Below are 25,406 nucleotides of genomic sequence, written 5' to 3' on the forward strand. Positions count from 1 at the left end.
ACACATACCCACACGCATTCAGTTGTATTTCTTTTGTTACGCATTGTACTTTACCTAGTATTTATATCTAGGCTTTACCTTGTCTGTGTTTTTATTTACTGTTATGGTTAGCTAATACATACCGATTAATACACTCACACTGTGCTCACTATGATAAATATATACTGCTGTTTAACAGATTTCTCACATAGCAATGAAGCCTGGGGTCGTTTTCTGCACACACACACACAAACGGTTTGTCATTTGCTAGTAAAGTGATTTATTCTGACATTATGCACTATTATAGACCTACCGCTGGGCGGTCGTCGTTCGACTTAGTAAAAAAATAGTAATAATAACCAGATTCCTTCGTACATCCTTTCTTAGGGCTTTACAAAAAAAGTCGAGATCATCACGACTGAAATGCCTTTCAATACAGGTCTGCTCGATCAGATCAGATCAGAACTGAAGCTAAATAATGACAATCAACAGACATGAAAACATTACAAACACATCATATCAATTAGGTTTCGTTCCTTGTTCGTTTAACCTACAAAACAAGTTGTTTGGTGAATGACGTTCAGAGCGACACACTACAACACAACCCCCACTCATCGCTACCAGCATCAACAGCACCATCACCAACCTTTTTTAAACCATGCCTATGTTCGTCTGGCCTCTTCAAACGATTGACCGGTTCGGACATATAGGACAGTCCATTGCCATCAGAGGTGGATATGTCAACGATGTTTAGACTCCGCCTCTCTCTCTCTCCCCCCTGGTAGGACGGGCACCGTTTCAGAAGTTTAACTACATAGACTCATTCATACATATACACTGCACCATTATTGATTTCTTGCGTAGGCATTATTGATTTGTTACGTATGGGTAGGTGAAAATGAGATTATGGGACTTTCATGCCTTTCTCAAGAGCTCTAGTGACATAAAAGAATGCTGATACGTCTCGTCTGGAGATTGATCGATTATACCTTTTATTCTTCGGAGCTATTTACACACTGCGCCAAGATTAATGACATTCTAGCAGACACCGACCATAATTCTAACCCCCCCCTCCATCCATTCACCTATTATTTTACACCTACGTGGACTTTACACCGTCTTCATTACCCGTTTACTCCTACATATTCTCTCTCCATCCTTTCCTCTCACCTGCTTAAACACCCACTCTTGACGCCATCCGGAAAACATCAACATATTCAGAAGTAAACAATGCAGTTATTTTGTGTGTGTGTGTGTGTGTGTGTGTATATACACATCCCCCCTCTCACTCTCTGTGTGTATATATATGTGTGTGTTTATCTTTTTCCTCTTTTTCCCTGTTTCAATCATTAGACAGCGGCCATGCAGGGGCACCACTTTGAAGAATTTTAGTCAAACAAATCGATCCTAGAACTTATTCTATCAGTCTCTTTTTGCCGAATCTCTAGTTTACGGGGACGTAAACACAGCAACGCCAGTTGTCAAGCGGTGGTGAGGGACAAACAGACACAAAGACATACACAAACATAGATATATATATATATATACCACAGGCTTCTTTCAGTTTCCATCTGCCAAATCCACTCACAAGGCCTTTGGTTGGTATGGAGCTATAGCAGAAGACACTTGCCCAAGGTGCCTGAACCCGTGGTTGGGAAGCAAACTTCTTTCCACACAGCCACACCTGTCGTATATATATATATATATATAATATATATATATATATATATTATATATATATATATTCCATGTAATATAGATTGACTTCTCATAATCATAATGTGGTTAGCTTGAGTGACTTTAAGGCTTGTGAAATTGGGAAATTCGACATTCATACCTTTCCCAAGAGCATTACTGACATAAGTGAAATGACTTCACTGACTTAATCTTTCTCCCAGAACTTATATCATCATCATCATCAGCTACATTTAACCCTTTAGTGTTCAGATTATTCTATCAAACATAATGCCTATTGACTCCCATTGATTTGAATTAATCATGCATTATCTCATATCTTCAAGATCTTGATGGTGTAATTACTTAATGTAGAATAACATTGTAGGGTATGTGTGAGGGCCTGGATCTGGTCAGTTTGAACATAAAACAGATTAAATATTTTGGCCGGATATGGCCGGTTTAAATACTAAAGGGTTAATGTCCATTTTCTCTCCTGGCATGGGTTGGACAGTTTGACAGGATCTGGCTAGTCATCGGGTCACATCAAAGTCCATTGACTTGACTGCTTTGGCATGGTTTTCAGAGCTGGATGTCCTTCCTAATGTCAACCACTTTACAGAGTGCATTGGATGCTTTTCTCCAGCCACCGGTATTAGTGAGGTTTCCAAGTAACTAGCAAGGTAAGAAAAGAACATGATGTTGGAAAAAGAAGGGAAAAGAAAAGAAGGCAAAAGTCTCCTTGACAAAATGGGAAGGAGTTAGTATTTGAAAGGGGGAAGAGGGTCAATGATTCTATACCAGGTGTTGTAAAAACAAGCCCAGATGTCTTGCAGCAGAAATACTAGGCCACTCCCACACACCCACATTATATAAGGGTAGATGGGTGTGCTGGAAAGCTAGAAAGAAGATGGAAGTGGTGGTGGGATGCTTGAACATCTTAAGATACAAGGTGTAAGAGGGGATCATGGGTGGTGGGGATAGAGGGGAAAATTTCACAAGTGTGTGAGGAGAGAGGGTTAGAGATGAGGTGGGCATGAATGTAGTGAGAGATATAGGGGGTGGGGCTCGTGGTGGGGTGGGTCTATGGTTAGGCACAGGTATGGTTGTGTGGTAAGACGCTTGTTTCCCAACTACATGCTTCATGGTTCAGTCCCACTGTGTGGCACCTTTGGCAAGAATCTTCTATTCTAGCTGCAAGCTGACCAAAGACTTGTGAGTGGATTTGGTAGAAACTGAAAGAAGCCTCTCATATATATGTGTGTGGGGGGGGTGCCTTTCACCAGTGTTGGTGTGTTTATGTCCCCTTTATGATTTAACAAAAGATGCCTTAGTGGTTTGACAAAAGACAGCAATAGAATAAGTAGCTGGCTTTAAAAAAAGTACTAGGGTCAATTCATATGAGTAAAATTCTTCAAGGTTGTGTCCCAAAATGTCTGCAATCTAAGGACTGGAACAAATAGGAGATAGAAGACAAGTGGGGCATGGTGAAAAATATGAGAGGGCATTGAGAGTGATAGCAGATAAGAGAGGTATTCAGAATGGAGTATAGAAGAGAGGGAGAGAGAGAGAGAGAGAGAGAGAGAGAGAGAGAGAGAGAGAGAGAGAGCAATGGCTGAAGGCACAGAAAGGTCATGAATGTTAAAAATAGTGTGGGCAGGGATGGGGAAATGGAAGTGAAGCAGTAGGGGAGGGGATGTAATGTGTGCTCTCAGATGATTACAGTAGCCAAGTAGAACAAAAGATAGAGAAGTGATGGGTGTTAAGCAATGAGATGTGGGGGAAATGCTTGATAGAACAGAGAGAGAGAGTTGAGTGGGGTGGTCATGGACCCCTTCCTTCCTATGTACAAGCATAACCAAAATATGTGTTAGGATATCATTTCTGCTGTGGTGGATGGCTTTTTTCAAACACAGCAAATCACCAATCATCATATTCTTTTGTCATTTCCTTCATAAGGTTCAGCATCTTGAGACAGCCTTCACTACTTCATCCCAGGTCTTTCTGGATTTCTTTCTTCCGCAGGTTTCACCTAATTTAAGCAATCAGCTCTTCTTTACACAGCTGTCATCTCCATATTCATCACATAATCAAACCAGTGCAGTCTTCTCTCTTGCATGCGATTTCTGTTTCTTCTTATGCCTTAATTTTCCCTCTCAGTACATTAACATTTTGTCATACATGCATACTGTAATTGCACATCCAATGGAATAAATATGCTAGCTTCATTCCTCTCTAGTCTTTGCATATTCACTGCATTCAGGGCCCTACCATGTAGCATTGCCCTTTGTACACAAGCATCATACAATCTCTCACTTGCAGAGACCCTTTTGTTGATAAGCAAGGTAATAGCTCTCTGAATTTTCTATATGTATGTATATATGCATCTATATACTTATATATATATATATATATTATATATATATATATACATACACCAGCGCTGCCTTGACTGGCTTCCATGCTGGTGGCACATAAAAAGCACCAATCCGATTGTGGCCATTGCCAGCCTCTCCTGGCACCTGTGCCGGTGGCACGTAAAAAGCACCCACTACACTCACGGAGTAGTTGGCATTAGGAAGGGCATCCAGCTGTAGAAACACTGCCAGATCAGACTGGAGCCTGGTGCAGCCTCCTGGCTTCCCAGACCCTGGTCAAACCATCCAACCCATGCTAGCATGGAAAACGAACGTTAAACGATGATGATGACTCAAGCTGGTGTGCCAGCAAAGCCACTGTCTAATGACTAAAACAAGTAAAAGGTAATATATATATATATATATATATATATATATATATATATATATATATATATATATACATATATATGTATGTACACACACACACACACACACACACACACACACACACACATATATATATATATATAATATATATATATATATATATATATTATATACTATCTATTTTCCATGCTGGCATGGGTTGGTTATCCTTTTAATTTTTCTGAGCAAATGCCTCAGAGTGCACTCATAAAAGCTCCAGTGCGTATTGTTGTTGGCTACCACCTGTTATTACTATCTTACAGAGTAATCCTATGGGATGGTTATACATGTGGAACTCCTTACAGCTTAGGATAAATATAATAATAACATGAATGACTTGTGGATGGAAAGTTTTAGACTTTGTATATGTATTGCAACATCTGTTTCTGCATCCCACTTATTCATTCGTGAGGACATTTTCATATTCACAGGATATTATTTATATTTATGAATCTTGAGTATGCCTTCATTACATGTGACTGCTTCTTTGGGCATTTACATTAATGTCTTTTTGCTAGATCGATGTTTACACTCAAAGACATTTACCATTTTCACCAATCAGGAAACTCCATTAAATTTCTGGCTGTTACTTGTGAATCATCACAGCTTACCAAAGACAGAGACAAAAACAAAGGAGACAAAGAAAAGAAACATTGAGCATTACTTGTGGTTCATCACATCAAGCCTAAGACAAGATATATTGTGTGTGTGTATATATATATATATATATATATAGTTATCCGTAATAATGAAGGGTGAAATTAATTAATTTGGAAAAATTATCAATTACACCAAGTAGTCTTCGGCATGTAAAAGCCTCATTCGAGGAAAATTTAAGTAATACTAAGCAATAAGGGTTTAGCAACGAGTTGCCTTACCACATACCGAATTTAGAAATAGCAGTCAAAGGGTTATAGCTATTTCTTCTACTAAAAAGGGAGATCTCAGTAAAAACAGCATTTGGAAGGCAGACACAAACAGGTAAGAGAGAATGAATTGACTGCAATCTATCATACATTTTTTTAGTTATCCACGGACGTACGTTTCGAAATCAAGTTTTTAGGAAAGCATAAGAATTAAATATTAAATATTAAATAATTCTATCTTACCGAAACTTCTTTTCTCTTCAGCGTAGAATACTATAATCATAAATGATTATATATTGAATTTTGAGATACCAGAAGGCACCAACTCAACTCAGTATCAGAGCGAGCTAGAATCCGCAACTGGTATCACCGAATTCAATTTGTGAATGAAACGATTGTGTCAACAGCCCCTTCCCACCCGCGTGTAGCCAAAACAAGATGCTGTGGTCATCTACTGAGATAAAATATGGTTATCCGTAATAATGAAGGGTGAAATTAATTAATTTGGAAAAATTATCAATTACACCAAGTAGTCTTCGGCATGTAAAAGCCTCATTCGAGGAAAATTTAAGTAATACTAAGCAATAAGGGTTTAGCAACGAGTTGCCTTACCACATACCGAATTTAGAAATAGCAGTCAAAGGGTTTATGATTATAGTATTCTACGCTGAAGAGAAAAGAAGTTTCGGTAAGATAGAATTATTTAATATTTAATATTTAATTCTTATGCTTTCCTAAAAACTTGATTTCGAAACGTACGTCCGTGGATAACTAAAAAAATGTATGATAGATTGCAGTCAATTCATTCTCTCTTACCTGTTTGTGTCTGCCTTCCAAATGCTGTTTTTACTGAGATCTCCCTTTTTAGTAGAAGAAATAGCTATAACCCTTTGACTGCTATTTCTAAATTCGGTATGTGGTAAGGCAACTCGTTGCTAAACCCTTATTGCTTAGTATTACTTAAATTTTCCTCGAATGAGGCTTTTACATGCCAAAGACTACTTGGTGTAATTGATAATTTTTCCAAATTAATTAATTTCACCCTTCATTATTACGGATAACCATATTTTATCTCAGTAGATGACCACAGCATCTTGTTTTGGCTACACGCGGGTGGGAAGGGGCTGTTGACACAATCGTTTCATTCACAAATTGAATTCGGTGATACCAGTTGCGGATTCTAGCTCGCTCTGATACTGAGTTGAGTTGGTGCCTTCTGGTATCTCAAAATTCAATATATAATCATTTATGATTATAGTATTCTACGCTGAAGAGAAAAGAAGTTTCGGTAAGATAGAATTATTTAATATTTAATATTTAATTCTTATGCTTTCCTAAAAACTTGATTTCGAAACGTACGTCCGTGGATAACTAAAAAAATGTATGATAGATTGCAGTCAATTCATTCTCTCTTACCTGTTTGTGTCTGCCTTCCAAATGCTGTTTTTACTGAGATCTCCCTTTTTAGTAGAAGAAATAGCTATAACCCTTTGACTGCTATTTCTAAATTCGGTATGTGGTAAGGCAACTCGTTGCTAAACCCTTATTGCTTAGTATATATATATATATATATATATATATATAAGAAAAAGGGACAGGCAAACAGGTTGCTTGACCGCATACCGAAATGCATATGTGAATTACAGGGTTTGTTGTGCCCGGAGTCCAACTTTGATAGAAATAAGCATTCTTGACTGCTATTTCTATTTTTTCGGTATGCGGTCAAGCAACCTGTTTGCCTGTCCCTTTTTCTTATATACAATATATATACTGAACTTTACAGAAGTTCCTGCCGGTAATCGGCTATATTTACATACCGAATTCTACCAGTAAATAATTGGGGTTTTTTTAAAAGCCTTTATAGAAATTATTTACTCTTATTATTATATTATATATATATATATATATACATATATACACATATACACACACACATCCATATGCTAGTACATAAGTGTGTACATATATACACAGCTAAATATACATAAATGCATATACACACACACACTATATATACCCATACACAAACATACACACAAATTACTTCATCCCTATTATGAATCACCCACAAACCAAGCTTTAAAACAAGAGAACATCAAATACAACCAGCTGCCACACCCAACAGCATAAAGAAATCAAATATACTAGAAATTATAAACCCTTCATCAACATTCACAACATAAGACTTAGTAAAGGAAATAAAATTAAATAAAAATGTTTAGAGCTGTCGTATGTACCACCAGAGTTGGCCTACAGGAACAAATAACACCATTGGTGTACAGATTCATTAGAACCGTGTCAACCCTTACTATTCACCAAGGCATCTTGGAGTGTGTAGTTATTGCCCTTGGCAGAAACTAAATGGAACAGCAGATATGTGGATCATAGTTGGCTGTTTGATCAGCTGCGTGCGATTAGTTGTCTTGATCAGAGCAACAACAATTATTACTTTGAGGTCAGGTTGACTATCAACTGTATCAAGCCTTACTGGTGTTGAAGAACCCACAAGGAGTTTTGGCTACAATAACTCCTCTTAAAATACCAAATGTACTCCAGTTGATCTACAAATGCTTTAGTTGTATTTTTCTTATATGATCACATTATTGATTTATTGCAAGCTAAATCCTCAGACTTAAAAAAATCTGCAAAATTGTGATGTGAAAAATTTTGCATGTTTGCCTGGATATCAGATCAAGGTACTTTCTAACCAAACAAGGAGCTACCTGGTGGTGGTTGGAATATGACAGTAAAGCTCAGTATTACAGATTAATTTTATTATTGATAGCAACTAAAGCAGGTGAGATTATGTACAGTGTCTGACTTGATATTCTAACTTCAAATCTTTTTCTGGTTGTCTTGATCAATGCATTGAATCCAACTTACTTTCACTTTGCTACAGAGTAGCTTAGAATAGAATCAGCGGTTAACCCGTTAACATTCGAATTATTCTGTCCAATGTATTATGTTTATTTATTCACATTATTTTGAATTAATTATGCATCATCTCATAGCTTTGAGATTTCAATGATGTGATTGTTTACTTTTAGAATGACAATGTAGGACAAGTGTGAGAGGCCAGATCAGGCTGATTTGAATACAAAACAGGTGGAATATTTGGGCCAGATATGGGGGCCAGTTTAAAGGCTAAAGGGTTAAGCATGGTACATAACCTACCTGTTCCATTTACCTGACAAATCTCTGTGGTTGTTAGAGTATTATATTGTTGTTGTTGATGATGATGATCATGATGTTGATGATAGCAACAACTGCAGTGATGATGATCCACGTTAAGATATAACTTAGAAATTGATAAATTTCTATTGAGAACTGGTCGTAGAATATATTACATTTTCAGGCTTTTTAAATGTAAATAAGTTATTCTATTGGATGTTTCAATATATTTATTTGGTTAGTTATTTTATTATTCAATAAGTAATCAATAACTCCATTTCACAGGTTTTGCTCACATCTGTTGCAACCGTGTATTTCATGAAACTTGTTCAGAGAAATGATAAATAACATAGAGTAAAAAACGGTCATCAATAAACAGCAAAAAATCAGAACAATTGGGGTTCAATTACTTACTCTTTTACTCTTTTACTTGTTTCAGTCATTTGACTGCGGCCATGCTGGAGCACCGCCTTTTTAGTCGAGCAAATCGACCCCGGGACTTATTCTTTGTAAGCCCAGTACTTATTCTATCGGTCTCTTTTGCCGAACCGCTAAGTGACGGGGACGTAAACACACCAGCATCGGTTGTCAAACAATGCTACGGGGACAAACACACACACACACATATATACATATATATACATATATACGACAGGCTTCTTTCAGTTTCCGTCTACCAAATCCACTCACAAGGCATTGGTCGGCCCGGGGCTATAGCAGAAGACACTTGCCCAAGATGCCACGCAGTGGGACTGAACCCGGAACCATGTGGTTGGTTAGCAAGCTACTTACCACACAGCCACTCCTACGCCTATTCATTCTTACATATTCATTCTTGATATCTTCCAACAGATTCAAATGTAAATATGCTAATCGTTGGAAAAACAGTGTCTTCTTTCAGGTGAATGTGTCTTCATAACATATACTTAATTCATTAGTGTAAGACATATTTGGGATGCTCAGTCTTTTGATATCATTGTGTCTCCTCACCCATGACCACCCAAGACTAATGAAGAGTTTGTGACTTTTGTTTAACAGCAAATAAATTCTCTTTTTCTTGTTTCAGTCATTAGACTGTGGTCGTGAAGGATTTTTAGTTGAATTAATTGATCCCAGGACTTATTTTTTTCTTAGGTCTGGTACTTATTTTATTGGTCTCTTTTGCTGAACTGCTAACACATCACAGGAACATAATCACATCAACAACGGTCATTAAGTGGTAGTGGGGGTCTCACACAAACACACACACACAATGGGCTTCTTTCAGTTTCCATGTACCAAATCCTCTCACAAGTTCAGCCCGAAGCTATAAATAGAAGACACTTGCCCTAGGTGCCGAGCAGTGGGAGACTGAACCTGGAACCATGTGGTTGGGAATCAAGCTTGTTACCACACAGCCACATCTGAATATGTGTGTCATTTTCCTAATTCTTGCTGTTCATTGTGCACATGATGGCTTATTATCGGTTGGCAGATATCAGCTCACGTCAGCAAATGATTTCTTCACTGAAGTCATAAACTCTTGATTGATTCATTAGTCTTGGCTGGCTTTGACTGAGGAGACACGATGATGTCAAAACACCAGGTTTCCCAAAGTTCCCTTATGCTAATTACTCAAGTGTGTTATGAACATATATTCATCTGAATTTAGAAGTTGTTTGTCAGTGATGAAATACAACAATGTTTAGTATATTCATGTTCAAAGCTGCCAGAATGTATTAAGAGTGGATATGTCATTGTAATATAAGGTAGTATTGACAGAGCTTTATATTAAGGATGGGTAGATGTACAGAAATATATACGGGTATCCATTCATGGGGGTCACTAAACCTGAACTCTCATTCTAGTGATAACTAACCATTAACCCTTTAGCATTCAGATTTTTCTGTCAAATGTAAAGCTTATTTATTCACATTACTTTGAATTATTTGCATTATCTCATAGCTTTGCGAGTTCAATGATGTGATTACTCTTTTACTTGTTTCAGTCAGTTGACTGCGGTCATGCTGGAGCACCACCTTTAGTCGAGCAACTCGACCCCGGGACTTATTCTTTGTAAGCCCAGCACTTATTCTATCGGTCTCTTTTGCCGAGCCGCTAGGTGACGGGGACATAAACACACCAGCATCGGTTGTCAAGCAATGCTAGGAGGACAAACACAGACACACAAACATACACGCACACACACACACACACACATATATATATATATATATATATATATATATATATATATATATATATATATTATATATACGATGGGCTTCTTTCAGTTTCCGTCTACCAAATCTACTCACAAGGCATTGGTCGGCCCGAGGCTATAGTAGAAGACACTTGCTCAAGGTGCCACGCAAGCATGAAAGATCCAATCTGGTTGGTTTGAACTGAAAACAGATAAAATATTTGTGCCAGATGTGGTCAGTTTAAGCACTTAAGGGTTAAAATAGGTTTGTGGCTGACTCTGTGCTTCACATCAGGCAATAAACTCTCACTAGTTGACAACAGCTTGTTCTCTTTCCCCCTTGTAAGTAGACACTGTCTCCTGGTGCCTTCAATGAACCAGAAGGGTCCCTCTCCTTAGTCACTCAGCTACTTAGAAATAGCAGCTAAATCTTTCTCAAAAACTACACTATTGTCTTAAAAATATGGAAAGATATATTGCATAATATAACCCTAGAGATGCTATGTCTGAAAAAAAAATAAACAAAAAGAAAACAATGGTTATTAGTGAAACACTTTTGATTTTAGGCTTGTCCCAACAGGAATGACCTAAGGCTAGATAGAAACAAAACAGTGTTGAGATAAGGACCTAAGAAAGGTATCTATCTAATTTCTAAGTTTTAGATTTTGAACATGACAGAATTAGAATAATCTTGGGCTCTAATATTTTACTACAACTGATGATTTTGTGTTCAAATCTTTGTGCAATTCCTCCATGGTTATTAAAATAACTGTGTGCTATACCATAGTGATGTACTTTGATCCACTTTGTGCTTTGCTCTAGAATTGAGCTTCAAACTTAATGCAACTTCAAGGTGTTTATTTCTTAGAAACAGTGGCATGATGAGTAAGGATGCTGAAATACAGTTAAGTTTTGCATGTACAGTCTCATTGCAGATTGTGTGTGTGTGTATGTGTGTGTTTTGAGTAAAATAACTGCAGAAATAAAAGATTACTCATGTGTAGGCCTTGAGTTTATGCCATCTACATTTTGCAGAAATCAAGGCAGAACATCTAAATTTTGGTACCTCAGTTTATATAACAAAAACAAATAGGTACCACATTCTCTGTAACAAACTGATATTGTACCTATGAGTAATTAATATGTCATCTACTTAATACTATACTACAGAATTCAACTTGTTACAACTTGTGTGGACATTTGACCGAAACATAGGGTACGAAAGAATGGCTGTGTTTGCTGTCCTTGGCAACTTGATGAATAAAATTTTTTTTTAAATCTATAAGCTACAAATTTATTAAAAACTGGATTCATTAAAGTAAATAGTATTGTTTGGATAAAATGGACAGTAATTAGAAACAAGATAATTTGGAATTACTCTTACTCTTTACTCTTTTACTTGTTTCAGTCATTTGACTGCGGCCATGCTGGAGCACCGCCTTTAATCGAGCAACTCGACTCCGGGACTTATTCTTTGTAAGCCCAGTACTTATTCTATCGGTCTCTTTTGCCGAACCGCTAAGTGACAGGGACATAAACACACCAGCATCGGTTGTCAAGCAATGCTACGGGGACAGACGCACAAACACACACACACATACATACATATATATACATATATACGACGGGCTTCTTTCAGTTTCCGTCTACCAAATCCACTCACAAGGCTTTGGTCGGCCCGAGGCTATAGTAGAAGACACTTGCCCAAGGTGCCACGCAGTGGGACTGAACCCGGAACCATGTGGTTGGTAAACAAGCTACTTACCACACAGCCACTACTGCGCCTGTAGTACTGTTTAGATTTTATTTCATTTGCACATTACATTGTTTGGTGATCAATAGTATCATTGGTTATAGGTTTTCAATTGGCTAATCTCTAGTTTTCTGTATTCATGATGATGGCAGAGAAAGGGATTATCTTCACAATTTGGGCGAAATAAATATCATAAGGTATTTTGTTCAAAAGCATAGATTTATCAGTTTTCTTATTGATGTTTATATTTTTTGCTAATATATATACATTGCTGAAAGATGTACACATCACATATGTATGTATGTGTGTGTGTACACTTCCACTCCCCCCACCCCACCGATCATTATTATCATTTTTTTTTTTCATGCTGGGATGGGTTGACCAAAACTTGCTGAGACAGTACTTTATGGCTGGATTCCTTTCCTGTCAACAGTCCTTACCTGGCTGTTTCTGATTGGTTAAATTGAATATTTTTTTACTGATACTTCATTTATGAACTGAGAATAAAAGCCCATCATCTGGATTTTACTGATACACCTAAGAATTATGTTAAGGATACCATTATCTGTGGAATGTTCAGCCACTTATATCTTAATTCAATGAGGAAATGATTTAATTGATCAAAGAACTGAATAATCAGTGTCAAAACTGATGGAGATCCATTTTTGCTTAGATACTGTAGAGCAGTGGTTCTCAACCAGAATCCATATAACCCCTGGGGTTCCATATAAGATTTTGGCAGGGTCCACACAAGCAAAATAGTGAATTGGAGACCTGCAGTTGTATGTTAAGGGTCCATGTAAAAAGTTTGCTTTAAATGTATTTATTGCAAGAAATGTCTAGACTTCTTTCTTGAATGTTTCATTCAACTAAAGATTCTTCAAGGTGGTGCCCCAGCATGGCCACAGTCTAGTGACTGAAGCAAATGAAAGTTCAAAGATAGTTCAGCCTACACAACTTAATGGGCAAAAAGTGAAATAGGAATTTTGAAAGAGATATCTATAAGACTAGTTTTTAAACATTGAATGGCTATGGAGATCCACCAGAAAGGGGTCCATAGGTAAAAATTGGTTGAGAACCACTACCGTAGAGCTTCCTATCCAGCATTACTTTTCTTTTTTTGTTTTTTGTGCCAGAAAGAACTTAATAAAGACAAGACAGTCCTGGCTGGAACGTCCTTTGATCAAAGATCTGCTCAATCAGCTGTAAACAGCAACAACAAATATTGCTGTTGAATAACCTCAGTTAAAAATTTAAAGACAGCCCCCACCCCTCACTAAAACAGTTGTGAAATAGCTGGCTATAAGCTCCAATTTAATCCTGGCAATTATTCTACATTACCTTAATTCACTTATCTTTCTGAAATTGTTATTAGATTAGCTGAGAATCTTACCTGTAAAAGGCTGTCAGAATATTCAGAAGATTATCTCTCTGCTTTACACTAGAAAACTATTGCTAAAAGGCAGTCTTTAAAGTCTCTTTTGAGTTTAAAATGGGTTTGTATATTTTCTTAAATCTCTATATAGTTACATGTAATCTAAAGATACTGAAAAAGTCCAATGAATTCTAAGATACTAAGACTGTGGGGTTTCATGTAGTAAAAAAATTAATTTTTTGTTTTTGCTGCTGATGAAAGAATATGAAGAAGCTTCAAGTGAGAGGTGTCAAGTGTCTTGATTGATAAGAAGACGTCTCACAACTGAATATCATATGTAACACAGAACATGAATAAGAGAAAATAATTCACACCATATCCATCAGACCCAAGATCTCTGTATTATGAGGTGGAAAGTTGAGTTGGATGATTTTCACTTTATTTGCAAAACCATATCTCCAAGAGCTACAAAATCATATAAAGTTGGTGCATAAATTCAGTTAATGAATGCACATAAGAAATCAATCTACTCTTGAATTGCTCTCCATGAAAATTCTCAAAGGTTGTTCTCTTGTAGACCTATGATCAACACATTCCAGTTGTAACTGTCTTATCTTTTGTATATTGGAGACCATATTCAATATCTCCTTTATCTTTAAAAGTGTATTTGAGGGAATATTGCTGCTTTTTCTGGCAGGTCATGGGATGGCATAGAAATTCATAAATTTTGAACATAAATGCCCAATAACTTATCCACTTAAGCACTTCACATCTATGCCACTGAGTTACTTACACTTCTTGAAGGAATGACAAATAGACTTGGCATTGATAGGGTTTACATTTCGGAATTATGAGGCTCTAAACTTACTCTTTACTGAAAACTGGATCACCACTCTATGGTGTCTGTTCTAACAAATATACATATGTACATATACTTACATAATTACATATAACTAACAGTATCGCCCGGCGTTGCTCGGGTTTGTAAGGGAAATAACTATATAAGCATTTTTAGAGATGTAAAGTATAATAGCCATCTCAATATGGCTAACCACAAAGGGGGGGGTTGTTACTGTAGCTTTTTACGTTCTGAGATTTAATAATAAATTTTTAGAGAGTTACTTCCCTTATATATGCCAAAAATGCATTAAAAATGGGAAAAAATGATGGTAAATTTTTTTTTAAATCGTAGACTCATCGTAGACGCGTGCTAATACCCAGCAGGGCTCGATATGAATCACGACTATAAGATACCAGGTTTTGGTTAAACTGCACCGCAAAATGTGGGAGTAGTTAGGAATCTAAATCGTAGGAGACAGACAGCACACAACCTCACTTTTATATATAAAGATATATATATATGCCAGCGCTGCCTTGACTGGTTTCTGTGCCGGTGGCATGTTAAAAGCACCAAGTATATATATATATATATATATATATATATATTATATATATATGTATATATATATATATATATATATATGTATGTATATATATGTATATATATCTCTCTATATAAACGGCAGTTTGTCTGTGCGTGTTTCTGTGTGTCTGTTTGCTTGTACCCTCACCCTGACCACGGCTTTCAACCGATTCTGATGAAACTTGACACACACATAGCCCAATGTCATAATTCAAAACTAACGCAGCGAAAAGTTTGAAAAGTTCCCCCAGTTCTGAAAAAAATCGATAAATTCGACATGGGCTTGAGAATTAGAAACACAAACCGCAAACTGTCTAGGGGACGCAACTCCACCTTTTTTAACAAAAAAAAATTTACCATCATTTTTTTCCATTTTTTTGCTATTTTTTGGCTATAACTCTCTAAAAATGCTTTATAGTTATTTCCCATACAAACCTGAGCAACGCCGGGCGATACTGCTAGTATATATATATATATATATATGTATGTTATATATATATATATATATATATATATATATATATATATATATATATATATATGTATATATATGTATGTATATATATGTATGTATATATATGTATATATATATATATAATATATATATATTATATTATATATATAATATATATATATATTGTGTGTATATATATATATATATAATGTATATATATGTGTATATATATGTGTGTATATATATATATATATAATGTATATATATGTGTATATATATATATATATATATATATATATATATATATAATGTATATATATGTGTATATATATATATATGTTTATATATGTGTGTATATATATATGTGTGTGTATATATGTGTATATATATATATATATGTGTGTGTATATATACATATATATATATATATATATAGTATATATATATATATATATTGTATATATATGTTATATATATGTATATATATGTATATATATATATATATATATGTATATATATGTTATATATGTATATATTATATATATATATATATATATAATAAAATATTAGGGAATAAATCCAAACTTACAGGGAAAATCAGATTTCTTAAAATTTTCGAGTTACAGTCATTCTTCAGGTGGTTTACATATTTAACTTGGTGAGGTTTAATCAATGATTAAACCTCTAATTTATATAATATAATATATATTATATATATAATATATATATATATATATATATATATGTATATATATGTATGTATATATGTATGTATATATATATGTATGTATATATATGTATGTATATATATGTATGTTTATATGTATATATATGTATGTTTATATGTATATATATGTATGTTTATATATATATATATGTGTGCGTACAGATACATATATGTTTTAGCATGTTTTGGATATTGGCCATAAGCTCCGATTTACTCCTAGCATTTACATTGCCTCAATTCACTTACTTTTCTGGAATAATTATCAGATTTACTAAGAATCTTATTTGTGATATGTTGGCATTCTATGCAGGAGATTATCTCTCTGCTTTATACTATGAAATTGTAGCTAAGAAGTTTTTAAAATCTCTTTGGTTTAGAATGGTGTTTGCATATTTTCTGGAGTCTGTATATGTATATGAGCTGTATATTATATTACTTATTAAATGAAAAATGTGAATTATTTTCAATTGATTAATGCTAGCTTAATGTATGGAATTAAGTGCCATAATTCAGCAAAAAAACAAGCACAGTATTCGCTATCTTTCAAGTGCTGTAGTGATATTAAGTATGAAGCTATTAAATATGTTCCTTGAATTCAGTACTAAAACACAAAAAATATAAGGAAAATGGAAACAGAATAAAAACTGTTAGTGTAATTGTCAATGCAGAGCTTCAGTGTACATGTATAGGTTTCATTATATGAGGGTTGGCTGTAAACTTCATAAGCTGACTAAGATATTCTCATTAAATGTAAACAAATGAGGTTTACTTTTCAACCTAGTCCCCCATTGCAGTCCACACACTTCTATCAGTGTTGCAGTCCTTGAATCCCATTGGTGAAGAAGCTTTCATCATTACTAAGTAATTGAATGAAACACAGAGCATTTCAAAATAAATAATGAAAGGGTCAATAAGTCATGCTCATATCCATCTTGCTTTTGGTGGCCTGAGGACTCACATGAGGAGTCACCAGGTGGAGTGAATTGTAAACATGGGTGAATGGTGGTAATAGTAATGGGAGTGTGTTGTTGATTGTCTGTTTGGTTGGCTTCTTTTTTCCTGTCTTCTCACTGAACACTCATACATCATCTTTGACAGGAGAGTCCATCATGTATATGCCTTTTATCTTTTAATCATTTCATTTATCAGACCATGACTGTGGCCATGTTGGAGCACCACTTTCAAGAAGTTTTAGTTGAGTAGTTCAAACACAGTACTTATTTTTCATAAGCCTAGTACTTAATCTATTGGTCTCTTTTGTTGAACCACTAAGTTACAGGGATGTAAATACACCAACACCAGGTGTCAAGTAGTGGTGGAGGACAAACACAGATACAGTTACATACACACACACACACACATGCTCATACACACACACACACTCATACACACACACACTCATACACACACTCACACATATATGATGACAGGCCTCTTTCAGTTTCCATCTACCAAATCCACTCACAAAGTTTTGGTTGGCCCAAAGCTATAGTAGAAGACATTTGCCCAGGTTGCCACACATTGAGGATGAATTTGAAACCATGTGGTTGGGAAGCAAACTTCTTATCTCACAGCCACGTCTGTGCCTATATGCTCACTCGTTTCCAGGACTGGACATAAATGATAGAGTGAAAATACTTGGGTACTAACATATTACTCGAGTTTATCACTGATTTTGCCAGGTCCTGAGGTGCCCGTTTACCAGTAACATTAAGTGAGATTTGAAATCAAAATAAAACAGATATCACATGGCCTCCCAGCTGAAGTTCTGGTTTTATTTATCAACGTCTGAAAGGATGAAAAAACAATTGATCTTGACATGATTTGAACTCAAAGCACAGAGAATTGGATCAAATACTGTAAGACATCCTGCTTCAAGAGTGACCACACAGTGGCTTCCACAGGTTCTGTTAGTGTGTGAATTCTGTTATTGTTTTTCTGCCCAATTTCATTTCACTAATGCACTTACCGTACTACCTTTCTCCCTTTCTCTCTATATCTATCTGTGTGTATGTGTGTGTGTGTACACATACACACATACTTTCTTTCTCTCTCTCTCTCTCAGTTCTTGTTTCTGTATCATGCCTGCTTAGAAATATAGACATGAATGCAGTACAGATAACGGATAGCAATCAGTTTCTCTTTGTCTTCTCACATTCATAAAATGCTGCACCAATATTTCATTCTCACACACACACAGACACCATTTCTTACTTTTTTCCCCCCGTCTCTCCCTCCTGTTTCCTCATCTCCATTGTAATCTCCCTCCTCTCTTCTATATAACAGCACTCAGGTTACACAGTGGTGCTCCTACACACATTCACACCCAAATATACACAGAGACAGAGAAAGGAAGAGTAAGACTTGCTATGTGTACTTCCAATCAATGACTCCATGGTCAGCTATATTATTAATGAATATATATTAAAAATACACGTCCATTAAACCTATTAGGTCACACACACACACACTCACATTGTACTTTTATTTCTATGGTACTTTCATTTCATACTATGAACATCATAATGAGCCAACAAATGAGTAACTGTGCCAGAGGTGAGGAATCTTTTAGTGCAACGGGAAAATTGCAAGTGCATAAGACACTTGATGGGGGTGTTGGGGAGGCACATCAATGATGAGCAAAATAACGAACCTTTAGTTGTTTTACTTGACGAGGAATTGTCAAGAAGAAATCAATATTATTTTATAGAAGTCAACTTCGTCTTTCACCCTTCCCGGGCCCCAAAAGTTCAGGCCCTGTGTCTATAGTAGAAAGGATTATTATAATTAGATGAACCTTTAGCATGCCTATGCAGAACCTTTAGCACGCAAAATGCCTTGTGGCATTTTGCCTGTCCTTACGTTCTGAGTTCAAATTTCTATGAGGTTGATTTTGTCTTTCATCTTTTCAGGGTCGATAAAGTAAGTACCAGTTAAACACTGGGGTCAATGTAATTGACTCGTCCCCTCCCCCCAAAATTTGAAACCATTATTATTATTTGTATTAGCAGAATCATTATTATATCAAACAAAATGCGTAGTATTCCGTTCAGTTCTTTATATTTTGAGTTCCAATCTCACCAAAGTCAACTTTAATTTTTATCCTTCCTGGGTTGATAAAATAAAGTTACTTGTCAAGAACAGGGGTTGATTTCATCAACTAACCCCTTCCCCTCAAAACTGTTGACCATGTGCCTACTTTGGAAACAATTATTATTATTATTATTATCACTAAGGTGGCAAGCTGGCAGAAACGTTAGCACGCCGGGCGAAATGCTTAGCGATATTTCGTCTGTCTTTATGTTCTGATTTCAAATTCCGCCAATGCCTCTCATCCTTTCGGGGTCAATAAATTAAGTACCAGTTGTGTACTGGGGTCAATGTAATCAACTGGCCCCCTCCCCCCAAATTTCGGGCCTTGTGCCTAGAGCAGAAAAGATTATTATTATCACTGTTCTGATGACTTAAAATACCCAATATTTCACTGCCTCATCCCACATCTTCCTGAGCCTATCTCTTCCACAGGTTCCCTCCACAATTAGAGACCAGCACTTCTTTGCTCAACTGTCCTTGTCCATATGTGCATCACATGACCATACTGTTTCAATTAATTTAGAAAATCAAGAATTTGAAAGGTTTCAGTAAAATAACTTTGTCATTGCTGATGTTTGGAACATATCTTAATAAAATTTCTTACAATTAATTTGATCAGGAACCCTTTTAAAACAAGATGTATTTTTTTGTCCAAACCACAGGTGATTTCAAATAGTTTGAAATCATAAAAGTTAAATGAAACGTTCATCAGGTTTACAGTATTGCTAGTGCCTGCTTACAGCATTGAATTATAATCACAATGTCTTACCTCTTTAAAACCAGGGGTGTGGTCAGTTTAAATGCATCAACCAAAAACACAGCACAGTGACATTGACAGGCTTTGAGGATGGTTATTCTGATATTCTTAATGATGATAATTTCAAATTTTGGCTCAAGGCCAATTGAGGAGGGATGCAGTTGGTTACATCAATCTTTTATTTGACTGCTACTTTCTTTTATTGACCACAAAAGGATAAAAGGCAAAATTGACTTTGGCAGTATTTGAACTCAGAGTGTAAAGAACCAGAAGATATGCCAAATAATGATCATTTCTATTGGCCCAATGACCCAAGAAGTTGGGAATGGTATGAAATACAAAATAGTGGGACTTTACATCAAGTAAAAAAGTGAAATCAACAAAAACAATAGATAAGTTACCAACAATAAAAGTTCCCAAGAAGGGGAAAAAAAAACTACTTTGAAAATTCTAGGTGAATAGTCTCCTCTCTAAGTTTCTTGCTGCTTGTCTATAGTCATGTAAGACTTAGCTTTGTCAGTTTCATTGCTCTGAACCACTTTGTGTAAAACACACTGGATCACACTACCTTCCTTTCCACCTTCACTTGTCTCTTTAAGCAGTACATGAAGAAGCTGATGCGAACTTGGTCCGAGAAGAGATACTCTGTTTTAAAACCTTTTAACTGTGTTCAATGCTCAACTTCTTTCAGCATAGACACAAAGCAGATGACCAGTTACTCTTCCTTCCCCAAGTAAGGTGGTGTCACTCTTTACAACTGACTCCCTTGTTAGTCAGATTTATCAGGCATTTGATAGCAAGTATTTGACAATAAGTCCTCAAGTCAACAAATCACAGACACTGATCAGTTGATCAGAATGGCTTCAGTACCTGCATGCATCTCAGGCAGGTTTGGTTGCTGGCACTTTCGTGTCTGTAGAGCGTACCCTGAACTGGCAATCCTTCCTCCCTGCCACATGCAGTACTGCAAAGCCTTTTGAAAATAATCCATAATCCCTGATCTGAAAATTCCCTGGGAGAAAATGTTCTGAATGTCCTCATCAATACCCAGAAATATTCTCAAGCTGTATTTTTATAGAATACAAAGCCTGGCTTTCCATCGACTGCATTGTCCAGCTGTTAGAGTGCAGTGAGTGCCTGACAAATGCCCGACCTTGCTCAATCAAAAAAGGTCACTGGGATTAGCTCAATCAAAAAAGGTCACTGCAAAAAGCCTTGTCATACAAAAATGTTTACTGTCGATGTCATCACAGTTGTCCAAGAATCTTTCCCGATGCATCACCCTCAGCATTCATCATCTTCATCATCATACATCCTTTTTTCCATGCTAGCATGGATTGGACAGTTTGACAAGAACAGATGAACCAGAGGGCCCCATCAAGTCCTGTGTTTGCTTGGGCATGGTTTCCACAGCAAAATGATCTTCCTGAAACCAACCACTTAACAGAGTGTATTAGGTGCTTTTTACTGGGTACCAACACGGGTGAGATCACCAAGTGCCCACAAAATAAGACCTCCTCAACTGAGCAGGGAATAGACTGGAGAAAGAATCTAGGACAGAGGGAGAAGAAAGTGAGAGAGAGAGAAAGAAAGAAATGTAAGGTCTAGGTTACAACATGAATATGAGAACACAATAAGAAGTGCACAGGATGAAAATAGTGCAACAGATGATTAGAAATAGGGAATGAGTTGGACCCAAAAAATATCAATTCAATGTAGCAAGAAGTGAAGAAAATAGATGAGTTGTAAGGGAAGCCTCATCTCTGCCAAGATGGACAGGTCTTCTCAAGTGCAGTGCAATTTCATTTATCTCAATCCCCTTTATATCTCATCTGAGAGGCTCAACATCTTTAGGTCAGTCTTGACCACTATGTCCCATGTCTTCCTTGATCTACCTCATCAACATGTTCCTTCCACATTTAGCAATCAGCACTTCTTTATACGGCTGTCCTCATTCTTACACAATAACAACAACAACAACAACAACAACAATAATACTCCTTTCTACTATAAAGCACAAGGCCTGAAATTTGAGGGTTGGAGACTAGTTGATTACATCAACCCCAGTGCTTCACTGGTCCTTAATTTATTGACCCCCAAAGGGATGAAAGGCAAAGTTTACCTCAGCAAAATTTGAACTCAGAATGTAAGATCAGACGAAATGCCGCTAAGCATTTTGCCCAGCATGCTAATGATTCTGCCAAATCGCTACCTTCATGATAATAAAAAGAAGAAGAAGCAAGCTGGATACCCAACGCATTACACGCACAACACACAATGCAGACACTAATACGACAAAAGACTGCACCACACCTCAAAACAAAAAAAAAACTGATGCAATACAATACCAGGAAGAGTTTGCACACTCAGCAACAAAAAGAACACAATACTGCACACCCCACCCCAGCAACATGGAGGTGTAGCAGATGATGCAGTAGAAATTTGCCTGAAACTACCATATGTTGAACAACAATAATAATAATCCTTTCTATTACAGGTACAAGGCCTGAATTTTTTGTGTGTGTGTGTGTGGTGGTGGGGGAGAGCTAGTTAATTACATTGACCCTAATACATGTCAAGTATTCATTTTATCGACTCCAAAAGGATGAAAAGCAAAGTCAACCTCAGCGGAATTTGAACTCAGAACGTAAAGACGGATGAAATGCCACTACACATTTCATTTGATGTGCTAATAATAATTCTGCCAGCTTGTAAATAATAGAAGTTATTTCTGATTTAAGCATGGCCAGCAATTTTGAGACAAGGAAGTTAGTCCGTACAATCAACCCTAGTATTTGACTGGTACTTTATTTTATTGATCATGGTACGGTCTAAAGGCAGGATTTGAACTTTGAATGTAAAGAACTGGAAGAAATACCATGTCTACTGATCTAATTATCTTGCCTACCTTCACTCCATAGAAATAATGGATAATGATTTTGTTTACAATGAGGGCAATACAAATAAAAAAACAATTTAAATTCACTAACAAAAACAAAACTTTTAATGCTATAAACACATTCTTATGCTGCACTGAACTAAAACCAGGTCAGTTTATACACCTGAAATTCACTCAGCCATTCATTCTCTTCTGGGTATTGCTTGTTTAAGGAGTGGTGGTAGGGGTGGCCTCTTTACTTCCTGTCTATATTTATAGATTCAGACAGTTTCCACAGAGAGGCCAGGGTCATGTTCTAATTGGTCCCCGCCACCTCTTATTGCTACTATTGACTCAATAGTTAGTTTAAAAGACCTATGTATTAAGGAGCACTCTATGACACATTGTAAATTTCAGATGGTAGTGGCAGTGGTGGTGATGAGAGCACTCATTTTTCTGTTTAACCATTGAATGTCAGCAGTTTTATACCTGGATTTAATGCCATTCATATACATTCCTAAAATAGATCAGTGATATTTATAAACATTGTAGTTTGGGCAGGCTTTCATGTAGAAATCAATAAACAGATGCTTAAGATTGATTAGACTTATATAGATTTTACACACGGTACAAGTTCTGGGCAGATATTTACGAAAACAGATGAACAACTAGACATGCATGTGTGCGCGCACACACACAGCGTTGACATATATTGATCTTTATAATGTCTACAATATAGTCACATACATCCCAATGGATGTCTGTGTATATTGATCACAAATTAGTGTCTACAACATACACACACATATATGAGAATAACAGTTGAAGAAATTGCTGCAGTGAAAGAGTTAATTATACATATATTTATTTATAAGTGAGGACCTGGTAAAGGCTCTTTATTATAGCTGGCTAAGTTTACCGTGTTGAAATTAGTTACAGTTCACTCTTACTATCAGCAGGATACAGTGCCTTAACTTTTTTTTTAATAATATTTCCTATGGAATATACTACGTGTTTCAATTAATTTTGGTAAAAAAAAATCAAGAATTTTTGGAGGGATTTAGTAAAATAATTATGTCGTTCATTTTCAAGCTGATGCTTGGAGCATGATATAACTGAATGAAATTACATGAAACTGTTTTTTTTTTTTTTGCTTCAATCATTCTAAGTCTTTTTTTTTTTATTTGGTGATGTTTATCACCTTGGTTATATTTACTATCACTAACATATCCCGAGAAGTAGTCCCATAGAATTAAAGTTATTGGACACACAGAAATCATGCATATTCTTGTCTCCATGGTTGATGAGAGATTCTCTTTGTGTATTGTCCTTTTACACATATTGTTTCTGTGTCTCACTTTGATTTTTACTCCATAAAATGACAGAAATTTTAGATTCATATATGAACACTTTAAAATTAGAGGTTTTGTATCATACAACTACAGGCACCTCAAATGGGCTGGTTTCAAAAAAAGCTAGTCAAACTCTATGAACGGGTAGCGGGTATGGAAGAAATTAATCATGCAGACAAATTCAGTAGATTCTCCATTTGTGACATTGCCAAAAAATTGGTGTCAGCATCTCACCATCTGCCATGCTCTGTCATTAGATTAAAGGTTAACAGTTCATAATCTATCCCTGGTGGTTTGTCACTAGGACTAGGTTCAACTTGTAGGAAATATTCTCACAGCTGCAGCCTATATATGTACTTGGCTTATTAGTTTACTTTCTCACATGAGGCTTTTGTTATCAGTACTTCAGTCAAATCTTCTCATTGATTTCCCTGCCTTTATTCTGGTGTCTGTGTATAAGAGAGACTTAGCTAGCTACAATAAAGAATCTTTACCAGGGCCTCATTTAGAGATAAATTTATAAATAATTAACTCTTTAGCTGCTGTAATTTCTTCAGCTGTTACTCTCATATATATATAGATGTACATGTGTGTGTGTGTGTGTGTGTGTGTGTGTTTGTGTAGTAGTAGTAGTAAACTATTTTGAATAATACTGTTACTGTTGTTATTATCATTATTATTAGGGTGGCAAGCTGGCACACGAGGCAAAATGCTTCATAGCATTTCATCCATCTTCATGTATTGAGTTCAAATTCTGCTGAGATTGAATTTGCCTTTCATCCTCTCAGGGTCAATAAAATAAGTACCAGTAGATCACTGGGGTTGATGTAATCGACTTAGCCCCTCCCTTGACATAACTGACTTTGTGTGTGAAAACATCATCATTATCAGTATTATTATTATCATTATCATTATTATTATTATTGTTATTATTAT

The 25,406-nt window shown here is 36.0% G+C and overlaps 1 protein-coding gene across 4 annotated transcripts in view; it reads left to right on the forward strand.

Annotated features, from left to right (window-relative positions):
* The window catches only part of LOC115220369, a 171,797-nt gene that overhangs the window by 121,213 nt on the left and 25,178 nt on the right, over positions 1–25,406 (forward strand). The window lies entirely within an intron of this gene.

This window comes from Octopus sinensis, linkage group LG16 (assembly GCF_006345805.1).
Source record: "Octopus sinensis linkage group LG16, ASM634580v1, whole genome shotgun sequence".
NCBI classification, from domain to species: Eukaryota; Metazoa; Mollusca; class Cephalopoda; order Octopoda; family Octopodidae; genus Octopus; species Octopus sinensis.